This window comes from Schistocerca americana, chromosome X (genome assembly GCF_021461395.2).
Source record: "Schistocerca americana isolate TAMUIC-IGC-003095 chromosome X, iqSchAmer2.1, whole genome shotgun sequence".
In the NCBI taxonomy this organism is placed as follows: domain Eukaryota; kingdom Metazoa; phylum Arthropoda; class Insecta; order Orthoptera; family Acrididae; genus Schistocerca; species Schistocerca americana.
The window spans coordinates 237,336,927-237,355,325 of NC_060130.1; the positions used below are offsets into that span (position 1 = coordinate 237,336,927).

General features: G+C 46.3%; 1 protein-coding gene across 1 annotated transcript in view; it reads left to right on the forward strand.

Moving 5' to 3' along the window:
• The window catches only part of LOC124556238 (EH domain-containing protein 1-like), a 144,282-nt gene that overhangs the window by 123,044 nt on the left and 2,839 nt on the right, over positions 1 to 18,399 (forward strand). The gene's annotated exons all lie outside the window — the stretch shown is intronic.

Consider the following 18,399-nt stretch of genomic DNA (forward strand, 5'->3'; position numbering starts at 1 on the left):
CAGCTGTAATTTTTCTCGAGGGCATGCAGCTTTACTGTACAGTTAAATGATGATGGCATCCTCTGGGTAAAATATTCCGGAGGTAAAATAGTCCCCCATTCGGATCTCCGGACGGGGACTACTCAAGAGGACGTTGTTATCAGGAGAAAGAAAACTAGCATTCTACGGATCGGAGCATGGAATGTCAGATCCCTTAATCGGGCAGGTGGGTTAGAAAATTTAAAAAGGGTAATGGATAGGTTAAAGTTAGATATAGTGGGAATTAGTGAAGTTCGGTGGCAGGAGGAACAAGACTTTTGGTCAGGCGAATACAGGGTTATAAATACAAAATAAAATAGGGGTAATGCAGGAGTAGGTTTAATAATGTTATAACCAGGAATAACACAATAACCTCGTCAGTCTGGTTTATTAAATCACAAATCACTTTTTAACAATTATGTTAGCCAAGCGTCTACCCAGGCTCACACTCAGAAGTAATGCATAATTAAAGTTTGGTTATACCAATGTCCAAATGTGCATAGTGGGGTGCACGTCCCGTAATTATTCCCATGTCCAGTGAAGTTCAGTCTCTCCAAGTGAAGTCGCTAGATTTCCGCCGAGCAGCCAGGTAACCTCGAGTGGTGCGGCGAGTCATCCACAAGCAGCTGGAACACTGCGTAATGCACTTCCCGATGAAACTGTCGTTTGCGGCGGCGGCCGGGTTTATATAAGGCTTGCTAGTTAATGGAGCCGTCGGCTGGGGTTGCTGTTTCCCAGGGAAAACCAATCGCAATGTTTCCTGTCGTAGCCAATTGCTGTGTGCTGACAAACGCGCACATGCGAAGGCGGCCAGCGATGGTAGCCGCGAGCCGCCTGGAGAAGTGCAGCCAGTGATGTATTTCTCGGCCACGTAAGGGAGCGTGCGTGTGAAGACGGCCAGCGATGGAAGCAGCGGGCCGCCCAGAGAAGTGCGGCCAGCGATGCATTTGGCGGCCGCGTACTGGAGCGCATTGTTCGGTGTTTGTTAGAAGTGCTGTATACCACACCCCTTCCCCCATGGGGAAGCGTGGAAACATTGGCTGTGAATGAACGCCACGTCCATGGCGTCCTCCTCCTCTGAAACCTCGGCGTCGGCGGTGAGACTGGGCACAGGAGCATACGGGCGAAAACGCCCCGGCCGGGGGCGAAGGTTATAGCGTGCGGACCACGGGAGCAGAGGAGGCAGTGCAGGAGGAACCAGTGGCATGTCTTCATCGGCATCCGGAGTGACCTGGGGGTGGCGATCGGGGGAGGCCTCGGAGTCCCCGGCTGGCTGTGGCTGGGCCTGGTCCACGTCCGGGGAAAGAAGCTCTGGCTGGGAGGCGTCGTCCGTGAGCCGACCGGGGGCCAACTGCAAGGACCACCCTGGCGTGTCCTCCTCTGGTTGGCGTGGGGAATCAGGGGAAGCAGGGGACGGGAGGAGAATATGCCGAGGGGGGGAGGAGAAAAACGATGGGGAAGGCAGGTGAGGGCGAAGCTGACTGGCATGTCAAAGAACCTCCTGGTTGGGAAGTTGAACCCGGAAGACTTTCCTGCCCCTGCCCTGGATGATGGTGGCCGGAATCCAGGCTGGTTATCGGCCGAAGCCCTTCGCCCACACCAGAGTACCTGGGCGGAAACGAGAAGCAGTCAGCGACGGAGCCAACCGAGGTGTCAGCAGAAGCAGGTTCAACAGGGTCCGGGGCTGCCGTCTGTGAAGAAGTTCCGCCGGGCTTTTATCTTCGATGGGCATGGACCTGTAACTGCCCAAGAAAAAAGTAAGAGATGCGTCGGGGGAGTGATCCTGGAGGTATTTCTTCATCTGTGTTTTGAAGGTGCGGATCATCCTCTCTGCCTCGCCATTAGATTGAGGATGGAAGGGGGGCGTCGGAATGTGGCGAATGCCATGACGGGCACAGAAAACCCAAAAATCCTCACTGCGGAACTGCGGACCATTATCCGAGACGAGAACCTCCGGCAGACCTTCTATGGCAAATATTTTTTCTAAGGCTGCAATAGTGGTGGAGGTGGAAACGGAGTTGCAGTGGACAATGTATGGAAACCTGGAATATGCATCGGTGACAATAAAAAACATGGCATTAAACACCGGCCCAGCAAAATCAACGTGCACCTGTTCCCAAGTGCGAGCACATGGTGGCCAAGAGGCAAAGGAATGTCGTGGAGCTGCCTGCTGGCGTTGGCAGGAGGGACACGCCTGCGTGAGGCGTTCAATCTCCTGAGTCATAGCGGGCCAGTATGTGAACCGGCGAGCCAAAAGCTTCGTCCGGGATATCCCCCAATGACCTTGGTGTAACAGGTACAGAACGTACTGACGTAAAGACTGCGGAATGACGTCCCGCCGATATCCGTCGCCCGAAAGAAGTAGAAGGACCTCGTCAACCAACTGAAGCTGATGGCGGACAGTAAAGAACTGACGAAACGCCGCAGAAGCCGTGAGAGGCGGTCGTTCGAGCCATCCATTACGCATGTGACGACAGACTTGTCGGAGCACCTTGTCGTTACTGGTTGCGTCCGCGACCCGAGAGCTGGTAATGGGAAACGCCTCTACTGCGGCCTGTGCTTCTTCGTCTACATAAAAACACAGAATTTCCTCTTTGTCGAAATCCAAATCCGGTCCCCATGGAAGGCGGGAGAGGGCATCAGTGTTGGCATGCTCGGTTGTGTTGCGAAAGTGGATTTCATACTGGTATCATGCCAAAAACAAAGCCCAGCGCTGAAGACGGTGAGCAGTCCGGTCAGGGGTCTTTGCTGCAGGATTGAATAATGATATGAGGGATTTATGATCCATAATGAGGTGAAACTTTGTACCATACACAAAAACATGGAACTTCTTTAAGGCGAAGATGATAGCCAGTGCCTCTTTTTCAATTTGGGAATACCAGTGTTGCGTATCGGTTAATGTTTTCGATGCATAAGCCACAGGGTGCTCCAACCCATCTGCCTCCCTGTGAGCCAGGACCGCCCCAATGTCTGTATCCGAGGCATCCGTTGCAATGACGATTTGCTTAGTAGGGTCAAAACGTGCTAGGCACGGGGCCTGCAGTAATTGGGATTTCAACCTGTGGAAGGCGCGGTCGCATGCCAGCGTCCTCTCAAAAGGCTGCCCGGAGAAGTACGGCCAGCGATGTATTTCTCAGCTTCATTGCAGCCACAATTGTCTTTGGGAGTTCCAATATGAGCTACTTTTCTGAAAGAATCAGTATTTTGAGCTCGTCTGTGTTACTGGAACTTATCTATGCACTGGTTTGTCTTTCTAGAGAAGAGTTTTCAATGCTTTTTGGCTCAATTTCCTGAAATTCTTGAACAACACGCTGCTGTCTTTGGGACAGCGATGGAACATGCTCGCTCTTCCATCCGCTCGCGTGAGCGACTACGGTAGGCGCTGGGCGTTCCATTTTACTGGTGAGTGAGTATGGCGTCCAGGAATGTGGTGCGGTACGCGGACAGAGCACAAGCTCTGCACACATCGACTCACGCTACGGACGTGGCTGCAGGCGACAGTAGCACCTCTGGTGTATGTGATGGCTTTCCAGAGTGTGCTCCCCCTCGATTGACAGCGTCAGACGCTGTAACAACCTCTGCAAGAGGTCACGGTAGCACCTGTGATGTGTCCAGCAACTTCCCACAGTGTGCTGCCACTGAAGCAGCTGCTCCAAATTCGAACGGGTGCCAGGGCTTGCACACACGTGAAGTAGTTCAGAAGAGGCCTGTATTGATGGCTATGCTTTAATATTCATTCGCCAGAACACTGGACGTTGGTGACTGGCAGACGGTTCATCCCAACCAAGAAGATGGTGCCGCGGACGGGACCAGATCTCGCACGCTTCTGCGCCTGTACAACTGCCTGACGTTGAGCTTGCTCCGCCAGCTGCTGTTCACAGCTGCGCCAACATACCATGTGCGAGCATTGCAAACACGAGAGCTGACAACTCGCAGATCTTGGAAGCAAACCTGGCCATTGAGATCGGAATCACTCCCGCTACAAGGCCATCCGACGTAGATTCACGGAAGCCCCGTGCTGACGTGAGTGAGGTTTTCAAACCCATCAAAAGTTCTGCTGCAGCTAGACCGCAAGCAAGAGCTCTTCGTAAAGCGTCCGAGAAGGGCACTAGAGCACAGCAAACGCGGGAAATGCCTGATGAAGACGGTTTCGTCAGGCCTAACCGCAAACATACGGCGAGGGCAGTTACATTTAACGCGCCAACGCAACAGGTGGAAACCGACAACCGCTTTTCTAACGTAAATGACAATACTAATGAAGGTACAATCGACATGGACGTATCCGTGCCGACCAAGCAGGGAAAAGTTTACCACTTCCACCACCAGTAGTTATTAACCACCCAGTGTGGATTAACTCTATACCTGGCACTAATTAGCCCCGTTATAGAGTACGGTTCTGTAGTGTGGGGCAATGCCGCAAACATCGACTCTGTAAAACTACAGAAAGTGCAGATCAAAGCTCTCCACCTTGCTCTGCACTTACCCAGACACATCCCCTCTAGGGAGCTTCACGAGCAGGCTAGGGTTCCAGTGTTAAAGGACCGCCTCAAACAGATCGCCCACCAGTTCTATGAAGAGGCGCAGTGGTCTGAAAACCTATTAATCGTCTATCTGAGTAACCGGATACATTGGCTCCCGACCACAAGGTGGCCAGACCTATTGCGTGTATAAAAAGCACAATAAGAGTAATAGGTTAATAAAACAAGAATGACACCTAGAGCACACACAGCGGAAAGAGAAGTGTAAAAAGCCAAAGAGCAGATAAGTAGACAATGTACTACAAGTTCCAGAACTACGAAAGAAACGAGATCAAGGGATCTCCATAAGTCAACTGAGTGAGTGCCTGCGGCTTTCGCAAATGTCTTCCCCGCCTGTACCATACCAGATACACGAGGTTTATTTTTCACAGCGCCTCGTCTAAATGCAGAGCAACTGCGAAAACATGCTACATGTTTTTCTGGACAATTGCAGCATTTCGGCTTACCAGTCCGTGGTGAGAGACATTCACCACTTTCGTATTTTCCGGCACACTTAACGCAGTGAGTAGGCCTCGTGCAAAGTCTATCCATGTGGTTGAGACTTTGGCAGCTAAAACTCTGTACCCTCCCACGTTTCACTTTCAGTTTCTCTACTTCTACTTTTATATTCGCGACGAACTCGACTTGGAATAGTTTTCTGTTCGCGATGTTATCCTGGAGCACCACGCAGAACAGAGCCTGCTCTTTGTGGGTCTTAGGAGACTTCATTTTGCTTCAGAACGTGCAACGAAACACAGAAAACTCTGTTCTTCACGCAAATGATCTGGCTTCATATTGAAGGGCAGTTTCCGAAACACTGCCTTAATAAGTTTCATCGGCTCTGAGACGTATGTAAACCTATGCAGTTTTTCGTGCCTGACCGTTTTCATCACTGCTTCATAGTCATCTCTGTAGCGCGATGTAACTTTGTACAAGACGCGTCCGGTAAGACGAACGGTAAAATTATTTTCCACGACGAATTTGATTTTAAGTTGGAGGGATTTGTCATCCTTTTTCCAGTTAATAACTACCAGTGGTGGACGTGGTACCCTTTTTCCCTGCTCGGCCAACACAGATGCATCCATGTCGGTTGTTATAGCTTCATTAGCATTGTCATTCAGGCTAGAAAAACGGTTGTCGGTTTCCACTTGTTGCGTAGGTGCGTTAAGTATAACGGCTCTCGCCGTATGTTTGCGGTTTGGCCTGACAAAACAGTCTTCCTCAGGCATTTCCCGCGTTTCCTTCGCTCTAGTGCCTTTTCGGACGCTCTTGCCCACGGCCTCGCTGCAACAGAACGTTTGATGGGTTTGGGAACCTCACTCACGTCAGCACGGCGATTCCGTGAATCTACGTCGGATGGCCTTGTGGCGGGAGTGAATCCCATCCCACTGGCCAGGTTTGCCTCCAAGATCTGCGAGTTGTCAGCGCTCGTGTTTGCAGTGCTCGGACATAGTGTGTTGGTGCTACTGTGAACAGCAGCTGGCAGAGCAAGCTCAACGTCAGGCTGTTGTACAGCCGCAGAAGCGTGCGAGAGCTGGTCCCGTCTGCGGCACCATCTTCTTGGTTGGGATGAACCGTCTGCCAGTCACCAACGTCCAGTGTTCTGGCGAGTGCACATTAAGGAATAGCCATCAATACAGGCCGCTTCTGAACTACTTTACGTGCATGCGAGCCCTTGGACGCATCCACGGTTGGTGCAGCTGCTTCAGTGGCAGCACACTGTGGGAAGTCGCTGGACACATCACAGATGTTACCGTCACCTCTTGCAGAGGTTGTTGCAACGTCTGACACTGCCGATCGAGGGGGATCAGGCACATCAGAGCGTGCGTGTCTGCTTAGTGAGTCGATGCATGCGGAGCTTGTGCACCATCCGTGTACTGTACCACCTTCCTCTACACCATACCCACTTCTTTTCGTATCTCTATTGCCTTTCTGGCCGTATTTATATATGGGGGCAGCTGAAGGGAACATCTGTCGTCATCTGTTGTATGCCCAGGCAGCTGCATCTAAATGGCCACTTTCTCGGAGACATTTTATTTAATAACTCGGTCATGAATCAATTTACAATCTTCGTAATTTTTATATGAATAGAGTAAGGTTGGCTTTAATTACAGAAAAAAGTTTGAGCTCGGCTGCATTTAAACTTTGATGGCTAGAAGTTTTAGAATGGAACTGACAGTAGAACATTACCTTTTAATTACAACTGTAAGAGACCTTGTATTGATTGTTATTTACATCAAAGTCTTGAAACTTGTTATAACTTTATTATTTAATGTGTTTCATCAGGAGCTGTAATCAGAACTTGCTATCATTACTATAAATGATACATAATCTATTGGCCGGCCGCGGTGGCCGTGCGGTTCTAGGCGCTTTAGTCCGGAACCGCGTGACTGCTACGGTCGCAGGTTCGAATCCTGCCTCCTGCATGGATGTGTGTGATGTGGCTCTGGCTCTGAGCACTATGGGACTTAACATCTATGGTCATCTGTCCCCTAGAACTTAGAACTACTGAGACCTAACCAACCTTAGGACATCACACAACACCCAGTCATCACGAAGCAAGAGAAAATCCCTGACCCCGTCGGGAACTGAACCCGGGAACCCGGGCACAGGAAGCGAGAACGCTACCGCACGACCACGAGCTGCGGACTGTGTGTGTGATGTGCTTAGGTTAGTTAGGTTTAAGTAGTTGTAAGTTCTAGGGGACTGATGACCCCAGATGTTAAGTCCCATAGTGCTTAGAGCCATTTGAACTTAATCTATTACAAATATGGACATTTTTGTTCCAAATTCAGTTTTCAGTAAATTACTCGAAAATTATTAGAGGTAACTTAATGGAGTCACACAGTTAGGGTTCTTATATCAAACTGACGCTTCATACCAATTTTCACCTTTCTAAGTCTAATATTTAGCACCTTCAATTTTTCGTAGAGACGCCGATAGTAGTGGAGCAAACTATGTACAAGCACATTTTGTTAGTGCGGGTTGCCTACATCAGGGGCAGGTAGGCACTCAGGGACAAACATATTGTTCTCCTTTGATTGACAGGTACTTAACCTATTGTTCTGTTAAGTGATTTTCTATGTCACCCTCATTTCCTTAAACTACTGTACCACCTTTGATTCCAGATTAAATAATTAGTTATGTCCTCCCCCACCTTTCGAATTTCACATGCTTTTGAACGCTATTTCTGGAGTAATCTTCTTCTTTTTCACTCAACCCCTTAAACTATTGTACTGTGTTTTACATAAAAATTATGGAAATTAACCTAGTGCTATGCACTTAACCTGCTGTTCTGCTCCATGTCACCCACTAACCCCCCCCCCCCCCCCCCCCCGCCCGTTAACTATTGTACAGCTAACACCACGTTGATATAGAAAATTTATGTAAATTAATTAAATCGATATTTTTCACATGTGTGGGGTAATATTTTTAATTTGCAGCATCCTATTGGACAGTGAAATTCATGGAAGACAGTTCAAATAATTTACGGATTTACTGCCAGGTGCACACCCTGCCGAAATATCGGCGGTGGTCGATGACGTCACCCGGCAGCAAACCTGTAAATTATTTGAACGTTCAATTTGCCGGGAAAAGTTAAGGTCTCATGATGGAATACAGTTTAAACAAAAGATCGCTAGTAAAAAACACATTCTCCTTGACCAATGTTTCTAAAGTGTTCAAAATGCTGTCAGCTACACACTGAGAGTGGTTTAGCACATCACTGGTACTGTCTGTTCCTATTTCATCATCCCTATTATTGGGTTGTGTGTGCTGACCGACTGCGATCTGTGTTTTTGTTACTGGCTGTGTTACTGTTTCCGCCTTGTGAGCGCCAGTTTCCTCATAAACGGAACTTAGTTTCCCACAGCTTGCTGTGTCCATTTGATACAGAATCTCCGTGTCTCAACGGCACATTATTTACATTTCTTATTTCGTTATAATAATTGTTGCGAAAGCATGATGGCTGTTTACGCGCTCTTCCTCTGCCACGACCTTGACTATGATAGTTATATCTTGTATTCTGAACCTCCATACTTCTAACATTCACGTTCCTATTGTTATTATTTCTGTTGCTTACGTGATTGTTAGAAGGGCTGTTATTATCTTGCACGTGCTCCCTAGCAGCAGCTACTCTTTCTACTAGTTTCTTTTATTCAATGAACCTATCCACATTATCTCTGGGTGCGGAAATGATTCTTTTCTGCCAGTACCAAGGCAGTTTACCTGCAAGTTCTATGATAATGATTTCTGGTTTCATCTTTTCTGTCAGATGCGACAGCCGTGAATCCCACTTTCTAGAGAACTCTTTGACTGACTCACGACCTGGAGCAAACTTTTAACCACTCAAAAACTTTCTCAAGACACGTTTTCTTTGTTTCGTGACCAGCCCCTATTAAGAAATGCAGTTTTAAATTCAGAAAGGGTTTTGTATCTGATCATTACGCCAGCTGATCATCGCAAAGCATCTCCCGACAAATGACTTCTTATGAAAGAGCGTTTCTCTCGCTCTGACCATGCATTAGGCAAAACATCCTCAAAACCATCCCAGAACTCTAATGGGTGAGTTTGTTTGTCTGGATCAAAACGTAAAAATTGGTGACATCGATGATAGTAGCGTCAATTGAAGTAACATGCTGTACAGTATTATTACTAGAACTACCAGAGGTTACTCTATTTTCTATGTTAGTAATACTAGTACTTTGTTCTTCTACTTGTAATTCTACCGCTTCTACTCTGTCAGAGGCCGGCCGAGGTGGCCGAGCGGTTCTAGGCGCTTCAGTCTGGAACCGCGCGAGCGCTACAGTCGCAGGTTCGAATCCTGCCTCGGGCATGGATGTGTGTGATGTCCTTAGGTTAGGTAAGTTTAAGAAGTTCTAAGTTCTATGGGCTGATGACCTCAGATGTTATGTCCCATAGTGCTCAGAGCCATTTGAACCACTCTGTCAGAACATCTTTTGTCCACATCCTCACATAATTTCATACAGTCAGATTTTACTTTCTTAATATCTTTTTGACATGCCTTTACTCTAGTAGTTACTCCTTCAAATCGAGTAGAGCAAAGTTTGGATTCGTTGCCTATTCTTTTTGACAATCTCCCTTCCAAGACACGTTTTCTTTGTTTTGTGACCCGCCCCAATTAACGTCTTTAAAATCTTTGCGAACTTCTCTAATTTCGCTTTTGGTAGTACTATGCAATTTATTTAGCTTTTGCCCTACTTTGACTTTCAGATCATGGTGGTTAGCAGCAATTTTAAAATTTAAACTACTGAGTTTTGAGGTCATTTCATCCTTTAATGCTCTATTGTTAGACTCAATCTTACTTAAGTGTTTGCTATTGGATTCCATTCAGTTCTTTATTACTATCCTTTAGTTCCCTATTACTAGATTCAATCTTACTATTCAGCTACTTACTATTTAATTTTATCTTATTGTTCAGTTCTATATGATGCGATTCGAGTTTAGCAACTAGTAATTGCATCCAGTTTGGTGCCTCTACATTGCAACTTGACATTTCGACCGATTTTAAAGAACACTCTAGCATTCCACATGGCTGAATTTTAGACATATTGAACTCAATGTCATTATCTGATAATTCTAGCAATTCTACCTTTTACGTTTTTGACCTCACCTTCAATTACCACGTTATCAGAAAATGGCTCTAACTTTGCAGTAACATTGAAATTAACTTCAGATTCTAGTTCCGAGAAATTACATTCCGATTTTGGATTTACTATTTTGACACAATCATCCTCATTAATTTCAGTTCCTAATTCTGACGGTTCATCGTCAGAGACTGATTTCATCTTATGTTTCACATTACTCTCATCAATGTTTTCCATTTTAGTAGCCAATTAGCTGCAACTAACAAATGCTTTAAACATTCTTGACCTAACTTATTTGCTTGTACTCGACGAACGATGCCGGCACGGCGTACCAGGAACTGTGATGCGACGCGTCGTGACGTAATGCAGGCAGCAGCAGCAACTGTGGAAGTGAGGATGGCAGCGAGCATCGCCTGCTGCAGTAGCTCCAGCGGGGTTGGGCACCAGTGAGCGCGCACAGTAGCTTGTAGGTAGTTCGAAGGTCCATGCAGCTCCGTGATGACGCGACGTCTTCTTCTAATCTCAGCGCCGGTGGCACCCGTGATCTCGTGTCGTCTTCTTCTCTCATTCCATCACGATCAAGGTCACTGTGGCTAACATTCACAGCTTAGTTTCCACACTTGCGAGCAAATCTTAGCACTGTTCTCGCGCTGGTTGCTGGATATTTCACTTCGGTATCCTGTTAGTGCGTATCAAGTCCACTGTTTTGTGCTGATCACTTTCCTGTTCTATTCACCACACGTGGGGCGGCAGCGCCGTTTTGTACAAGAGCCTGAAAACTATTTTTGTGGTCAGCAAGAAAGCGATGGAAAACATACTCACCATAATTTCCAGTCTGCAGGTCCACATTCTTCTTGTACTGAAAGAAATGTTTCTACTCTCTATTTACTCAACGGGACCAGAAACTATGACTATAAATGAAGTTTTGAGTTCTAAGTGATTAATATATTTGATAAAATTTCACATGCACAACATTGTAACATTTATGATGATAATAATAACGTCTCTATCAAAAACAGCACTATCAGTAGTTCATAGGCGACCTCTACGGTAAGTTCCCATTAAATGATCTTTCGCCGTGACTTTTAATAATTAGAGGTAATTGCTCGCCACAAAAGTGGATAATAATATTACCATTTGACACGTGGTCTTGTTAACATTTCGAGCGACACAAAAAAAGTTACTTCCGTGAAATTTAAGCGACCCAGGACGATGTACAGTCCTCGTGAGTTCACTTCCTATTTCTACCGAAAACGTGTCGAGCAGCAACTTAGCTGTGACGTCATCTGAGGCAGCGCGTAAGCAAGAGTTTAACTGACATAGACAGAGTGATAACTCGTTGCGAAGTATGTCTCTCTACTGCTCATTTCCTAAAAAGATAGCCCTAACTGCCTGTTTTTTGTACAGGCTAGGTTTTGTGTAACTGTTCCTGCGTTCTCCTTAAGTCGGTTTATATTGTTATATTGACCTAACTGTTGTGTTTGTCCTCTTTGTGTCTGGAGCACTGACAGAGCCTATCTCCTGCTGAATCAGAGCGGGCCACCTGGCGGTCCTTCGCTTGTGCTGCTGGTTCCCAAGACTTGAAATTAGCCGATTGTCAGACTGCTGCAACGCTTCATAGAACCGCCGGGCAGTCTGTTTTATGCTAACCCTTATCATGTGGAACCTCGTTTCCTCATGCAAGGCCCTGGTCGGGTATTATCGCGGTAAGTGCAAGGCGACTTGCAGAACTCTCCCTTGCACCCCATGGAGCAGACGAATGTATGTATCGGCTGCGTTCCCGCACATTGTACACACGTATTCTAGCACTGCTCTGATCAGTGCCAGATGTCACGTAATTCCTCAGTGTGGATGAAGCATTGATCCTGTGTTTAGTAGGAGATATAGTGCCTTCAAAGGTGCATGCGCTTTCCCCCGGACCTCACGGATATATGGCTTCCAGATGAGGTGCCTATCGACACTTAGCCGTGCGAGACCAGGGGATGGGGTCTCCCATGATTGGCAAGGGCTGAAGGTCCATGGGCACTCTATGTCGCGTTATTACGTCGGCCTGGCTTTCAGTGGCATTGAATTTAAGGCGCCATTTCGTACCGAGGCTCCCAAGTCATCGCATGCCTCCTGTAAGCGGCGGCGAACGACGTCAGTCCTTAGGGAATGCGCGTAGAGTGTGGTGTCATTCGCAAACAGTCCAAGGGATTCTTTCGAATACCTTTCATTGAACAGGGAGCAGGCTTATTGGCCGATAGTTGCGTAGAAGCGTCGCTTCTTTGCCTTATTTGGGGATGGCAACCACCTCCGCAGGTTCCAGTCCGCAAAACATAGTTGAAGGCATTTGAGATAGGCCACAGTTTGTGTGTTCTCTTCGTCTATATTATATATCGGCGTGAAGTTATTCGCAAAGCTGTCAGCCAAGATAGCCTCGGCGTCAGGCTTGCAGACAACCCCTCTGCCGACTTGCAGAGGAGAAAGATGGTGCCCTTTGCTTACGAACTGCTTATTCGCAAGGCAGAGCCATCTTCAACGTGAAGCATGGCTATTTTGCCTGCCCAGTTTTGATTTCGGTGGTTTTCCGCGGCCATCTTTATTTCACGGTGCACCCAGTTTAGGTGGAGTTTGGTGGCAGGATGGCGTGTAATTTGCCATTTGTGGAAAAGCCTTTTCTTATTTGAAATGATCTGCAATATCTCAGGGGGGAGCTGACGTGATCTGCCAGGAGGCCTTTGTGTTTCACTGGGTGTGGCAGCGTCTACAGCCCAGAGAGAGTCCACTGTAAGCTGCTACAGACAATATCAGGGTCTGGGATGGCAGCAAGGGAGTCTTGTAGTTCTTCTCTAACCTACTCCCAATTTACCCTCCCTAACAGCCAACGACGTTTGAGTGACTCCACACCGTCAGTGCCTACGTCGAAAACGACCGGCAGATGCTCTGACAAGAGAGCCACTCGACTCGTGGTAGTAGGGAGGTGTCTGACTCTCTTCATCACCGTGATGTCGAGCACGTCAGGGCGGCCGCATGTGTTGTTTGGGTAGTGCGTCGGGTCATGACCCTAAGACTACCGTGTTGTGCTGCCGAACTACGCGCAGCAGACGGCGACCATTGTTGTTTGTTTCACTGGAACGCCACTCAGGGTGTTTTGCATTGAAGTCTCCCACAGTAAAGACTTTACCACAGAGAGAAAGTAACGCTTTAACATGTCTGGGTTCTAGTGGTCTTCCAGGTGCCAGATAAACCGAGATAAATGTAATTCGACCTGACATTGTCTCTACTGCAACAGCAGTGACCTCAATTGTTGATAGTTGTGGGAGCTGTACAACATGGTGTTTCAGCGAAGTCTTAACGTAGACGGCAGTGCCACCCCCCGCGGTAGGCCTATCAGTGCAGTGACAAATGAAATTTGCTGCCCGCGCATGGATGCCAGGTTTTAGGAAGGTTTCCTGGATGAGGCATATGTCAACTGCCTCGTCACGGAGGAACTGCCGGAACTCTCCCACGTGGTGACACATGTTGCATGCATTCCGTGTGCGTACGGTTCGTGATGACTGGGTGTTGTGTGCTGTCCTTAGGTTAGTTAGGTTTAAGTAGTTCTAAGTTTTGGGGACTGATGACCGTAGATGTTGAGTCCCATAGTGCTCAGAGCCATTTGACCCATTTTTTTGCGTACGGTTAGGCCATAAACTGTATTGGCATGGTGCACATGTGTTGCCAGTTGGTGGTGGGATGCAAGGGCCATCTGCACTGCTGTCACTAGGACGGTGGGAAGAGTCTGGAGTAACTCTTTGACTTTTCTTTTCATCTCTTAAATCGCCGTGGTTTGCACCAGTTTCCTTACTTGTCTAAGTTTCACAAGCGTTACCTCTTTGGTCCATCCCCATGAATGCCTATCATTTCAGCCTGCTGGCCAGCGTGATTTACGTCGGCACGCGAGCAATGATCATATTTTGCATGCTTTTCCACACGAGGCTGTGCTGGTACAGGCTGGTGGTGGGGTGGGGTGGTAAGGGGTGGTATCCTTTCCCCTCGTGACATTACTAAAACTAAGATCAGGAGTAACTTGTATGGCTGGATTGTCATTGGCGCACTGCTTAGTATTGGCCTTACGGAAACTTACACCCGCTATGGCTAGCAACGTGCTTTTTGGTGCAGTTGCAGCACTGGGGCGTTTCCTATGACTTTACTTTGCACTCACGAGTTTCATGCGGCCCATCCCATTTTACTCAGTTGGACGGCATCGTAGAGAACTTACCTACATGATTTAGGCCTTGGCACTGAAAACATTGTGCCCCCTGGCCCTTGCTGCAAAACTTTTCAACCTGTATTCCAGTGATATTCGCGATGTTTTTCAACTGGAATGCTTTCCTATGTTGTCGATAAAGATAACCAGAAAAAGCGGGTTCTGTTTATTTGTGCATGGCATTTTCATGCGGGAGACGGCTCTGACGCCGAAACCTAGTTCTTCCATCTCCTCTTTGAGGTCCATATGGAAAGATAGTTTCCGGAACACTGCCTTGAGCAGCTCAAACGAGTGGGTGGTATAGTATGGCAGACTTCAGGCCTTAGCCGCACTCATAACGGCATCGTAATCCTCTCTCGATTTCACATTGACCTTAAATGTGTGGTGGCCTGCTGTTCTAATCGCCTCAGAAAATTTAGACTAGACCGCACTATTTAAGAGCTGTTGAAAACTCTTAAAATCACTCGACCATTGTATAACAGTCGGAGGTAATGACAGTGGCACGTAAACTGCCCTCCGCCACACACCGTTGGGTGGCTTGCGGAGTATGAATGTAGATGTAGATGTAGGAGGTGCGGCCCTCTTTGGTCTACTTGGTTTCGTGTTGTTATCAGTTGGTGCGTCAGTGAATGTGACATACCGGTTTGCAGACGGTAACGGCTGTGACTGTGTGAGCGCAGGTGCCCTTGTGGTGTGCTTCCTGTTCAGCACTTCAAAGCTCTCCTCCGTGGGGAGGTCGCCATTGGCAGCCTTCGTGCACACGGCAGAGGGCTGCTTCTTTGTGCACGCCTTATGCACCTTACTTTTTGAGGCGGCAGGCTTCTTAGTGGAATTTCCCCAGAAGGTGCTGCAGGGCCCTTCCTCGAGGATGTGTCCGCGTCGGGTTGTCCCCTCGCGGTCGCGTTCACCTCAATCTCTGGTGCCTGGCCGGGATTAACCCCTCCAGGAACGTCAGACTTTCACATGACCACAGCTGTGGTCGCTGAAGCCTCTGAAACGACAGCGCAGCTAGTAACTGCGCCATTTGCGCTTTCGCTGGCACTGGCGGTGCATGGGGCAGGTACCACCGGAAAACAGCCTCCCACCTACATCTAAAGCGCGTGTTACGGTGATTGGGAGCAAGCCCCCGCCCATCACACTCGCTGAGTTAATTGACTGAGTCGTCTGCAAGCGCGACCGAAGCCGCGCCCGCCGACATAGCACTCTACACAACATCATCCATAACTCGCACTCTCTCTACTGCCTCTCTGGCCCTATTTATATATGGGAGCAGCGGGCAGCTAAAGGGAACGTCTCTCGTCAACTGCTCTATGCCCAAGTAGCAGCATCTAAATGGCCGCTTTCTCGGACACATTTTATTTAATAACTCGGTCATGAATCAATTTACAATCTTCGTAATTTTTATATGAATAGAGTAAAGTTGGCTTTAATTACAGAAAAAAGTTCCAGCTCGACTGCATTTAAACTTTGACTGCTAGAATTTTTAGAATGGAACTGACAGTAGAAGATGACCACTGAATTACAACTGTAAGAGACCTTGTATTGATTGTTATTTACATCAAAGTCTTGAAACTTGTTATAGCTTTATTATTTACCGGGTTTCATCAGGTGCTGTAATCAGAACTTGCTATCATTACTATAAAAGATACTTAATCTATTACAAATAAGGATGTTTTTGTTCCAAATTTAGTTTTCAGTAACTTACTCGAAAACTATTAGAGGTAACTTAATGGGGTCACATAGTTAAGTTTCTTATATCAAACTGACGCTTCATACCAATTTTCATCTTTCTAAGTATAATATTTAGCGTGTTCAATTTTTCGTAAAAACATCAATTTCGGCCAAATTTTTGCTCCAATAAAGTTGAGACTTGTAACAGTTGAAATTGACACACATTTGCACATTCTGAACAATTTTTGGCTTCGTAGATCTATTCCTTAGCGCCACTTTTTTTTTCTTAAAACGATGTAATTACGGAAACATAGTCATCTGATCACTCTGAGATTTAAATATCTTAACATTAATTTACGGAAGTATATGTTGACAAAGTTTGGAATAGCTACTTGAATTTTTAATTTCATTATAGTGCAATAGTTTGTATGCTACGCACATGCGCGTTATGGTGACGTGGCACTAGTAGCAGTGAACTGGGGTAAGTCCCGGCACACCCGCTCGTCTCTGTATCTCTCAAATGATTGAAAGCTTGTTCTGCCACAAGTGGTAACATGTGAGGACGCAGGATATCTGCGATGTACCATTGTGCAGTCAGATTTGCTCGAGGTAACATATGAGGACAAGGGATGTCCGTGTTGTACCAATGTGCAGTCAGATTTCCTCATTTCCTATCAGCCATGGCCAGAACTCATACACAATGGTTCGACACGCCATGGCACAAACAGCAACACCACTGCGCCTCTCTAAAACAGTGGAAGAATTGGATCACTCTCCAGGTCACTGTCATTCTCACCAACAAAAATTTGGAACCTTTGGAAGGTAGGAGACGTGGTACTGGCGGAAGTAAAGCTGTGAGGACGGGGCCATGAGTAGTGCATGGGTAGCTCAGACAGTAGAGCACTTACCCACGCAAGGCAAAGGTCCCGAGTTTGAGTCTCGGTCCGGCACACAGTTTTAATCTGCCAGGAAGAATCATATAACTCTGTTGGCAAAAGCCTTTCGGAGATTGACGTCTGAAATACTCCTCTGTGATACAAACAAGGGAGATACTGGGTCTATAATTAAATCACTGAAGACTAAGGACTCTCATGGATATGATGGATTGCCTAGCAGAATATTAAAGTACTGTGCTGCACATGTTAACCCTGAATTTAGCCATATTCGTAATGGTCAGGTTCCTGAACAATTAAGGTAGTACTCAGTAGTAAGGCCGCTTTATGAAAAGGAAGAAAGGGATAATGTAGCCAATTTTAGGCCTATTTCTATGCCATCGGTGTTTGCTAAAGTTATTGAAAAGGCTGTGTATGTAAGGATAATTGATCATTTTATATCACACAATTTGCTATCAAATGTATAGTTCGGCTTTAGAGGTCGTTTAACGACTGAAAATGCTATAATCTCTTTTCTCTGTGAGGTACTGGATGAGGTAAACAAAAGGTTTCGACCGCTAGGCATATTTTTTGTTTAACTAAGGCATTTGATTGTGTTGATCACAAAATATTGCTCCAAAAGTTGGAATACTGGGAGTAGCTCACAATTGGTTCACCTCTTACTTTAGCAACAGACAATAAAAGCTCATTATTCACAATGTTGAGAATGGCTGTGATGTGGGGTCTTAGTGGGGTACGGTCAAGTAGGGGTGCCCCAGGGATCAGTGTTGGGGCCACTTCTGTTCCTTATTTATGTAAATGATATTCCCTGTAGTATTACGAGTAGCTCTACATTATTTCTTCTTGCTGATGACACTAGCTTGGTACTAATTTCAGAGAATGGGCATATGATTAGTGAAACTGAACAGTTCAAATTTCTAGGTGTTCAGATGGATAGTAATCTGTCGTGGAAAGCCCACTTTCAGGATCTTGTTCAAAGACTTAATGCTGCCATTTTTACTATTCGAAAGGTACCTGAAGTGAGTGATCGTTCGACACAAAAATTAGTCTACTTTGCTTATTTTCATTCGCTTATGTCGTATGGTATTATATTTTGGGGTAACTCTTCCCATTCTAAAAGGATATTTTTGGCTCAGAAATGGGTGGTTCAGACAATAAGCTGTGTAAGTTTACAAACATATATATATATATATATATATATATATATATATATATATATATATATATATATTGAGAGGCCAATGTCAAAACAACCAAACTAGTGAACAGGGGTCGACAAGAGGTTTGTAAACTTACACAGCTTATCGTCTGAACCACCCATTTATATATATATATATATATATATATATATATATATATATATATATATATATATATATATATATATATTGAGAGGCCAATGTCAAAACAACCAAACTAGTGAACAGGGGTCGACAAGAGGTTTGTAAACTTACACAGCTTAT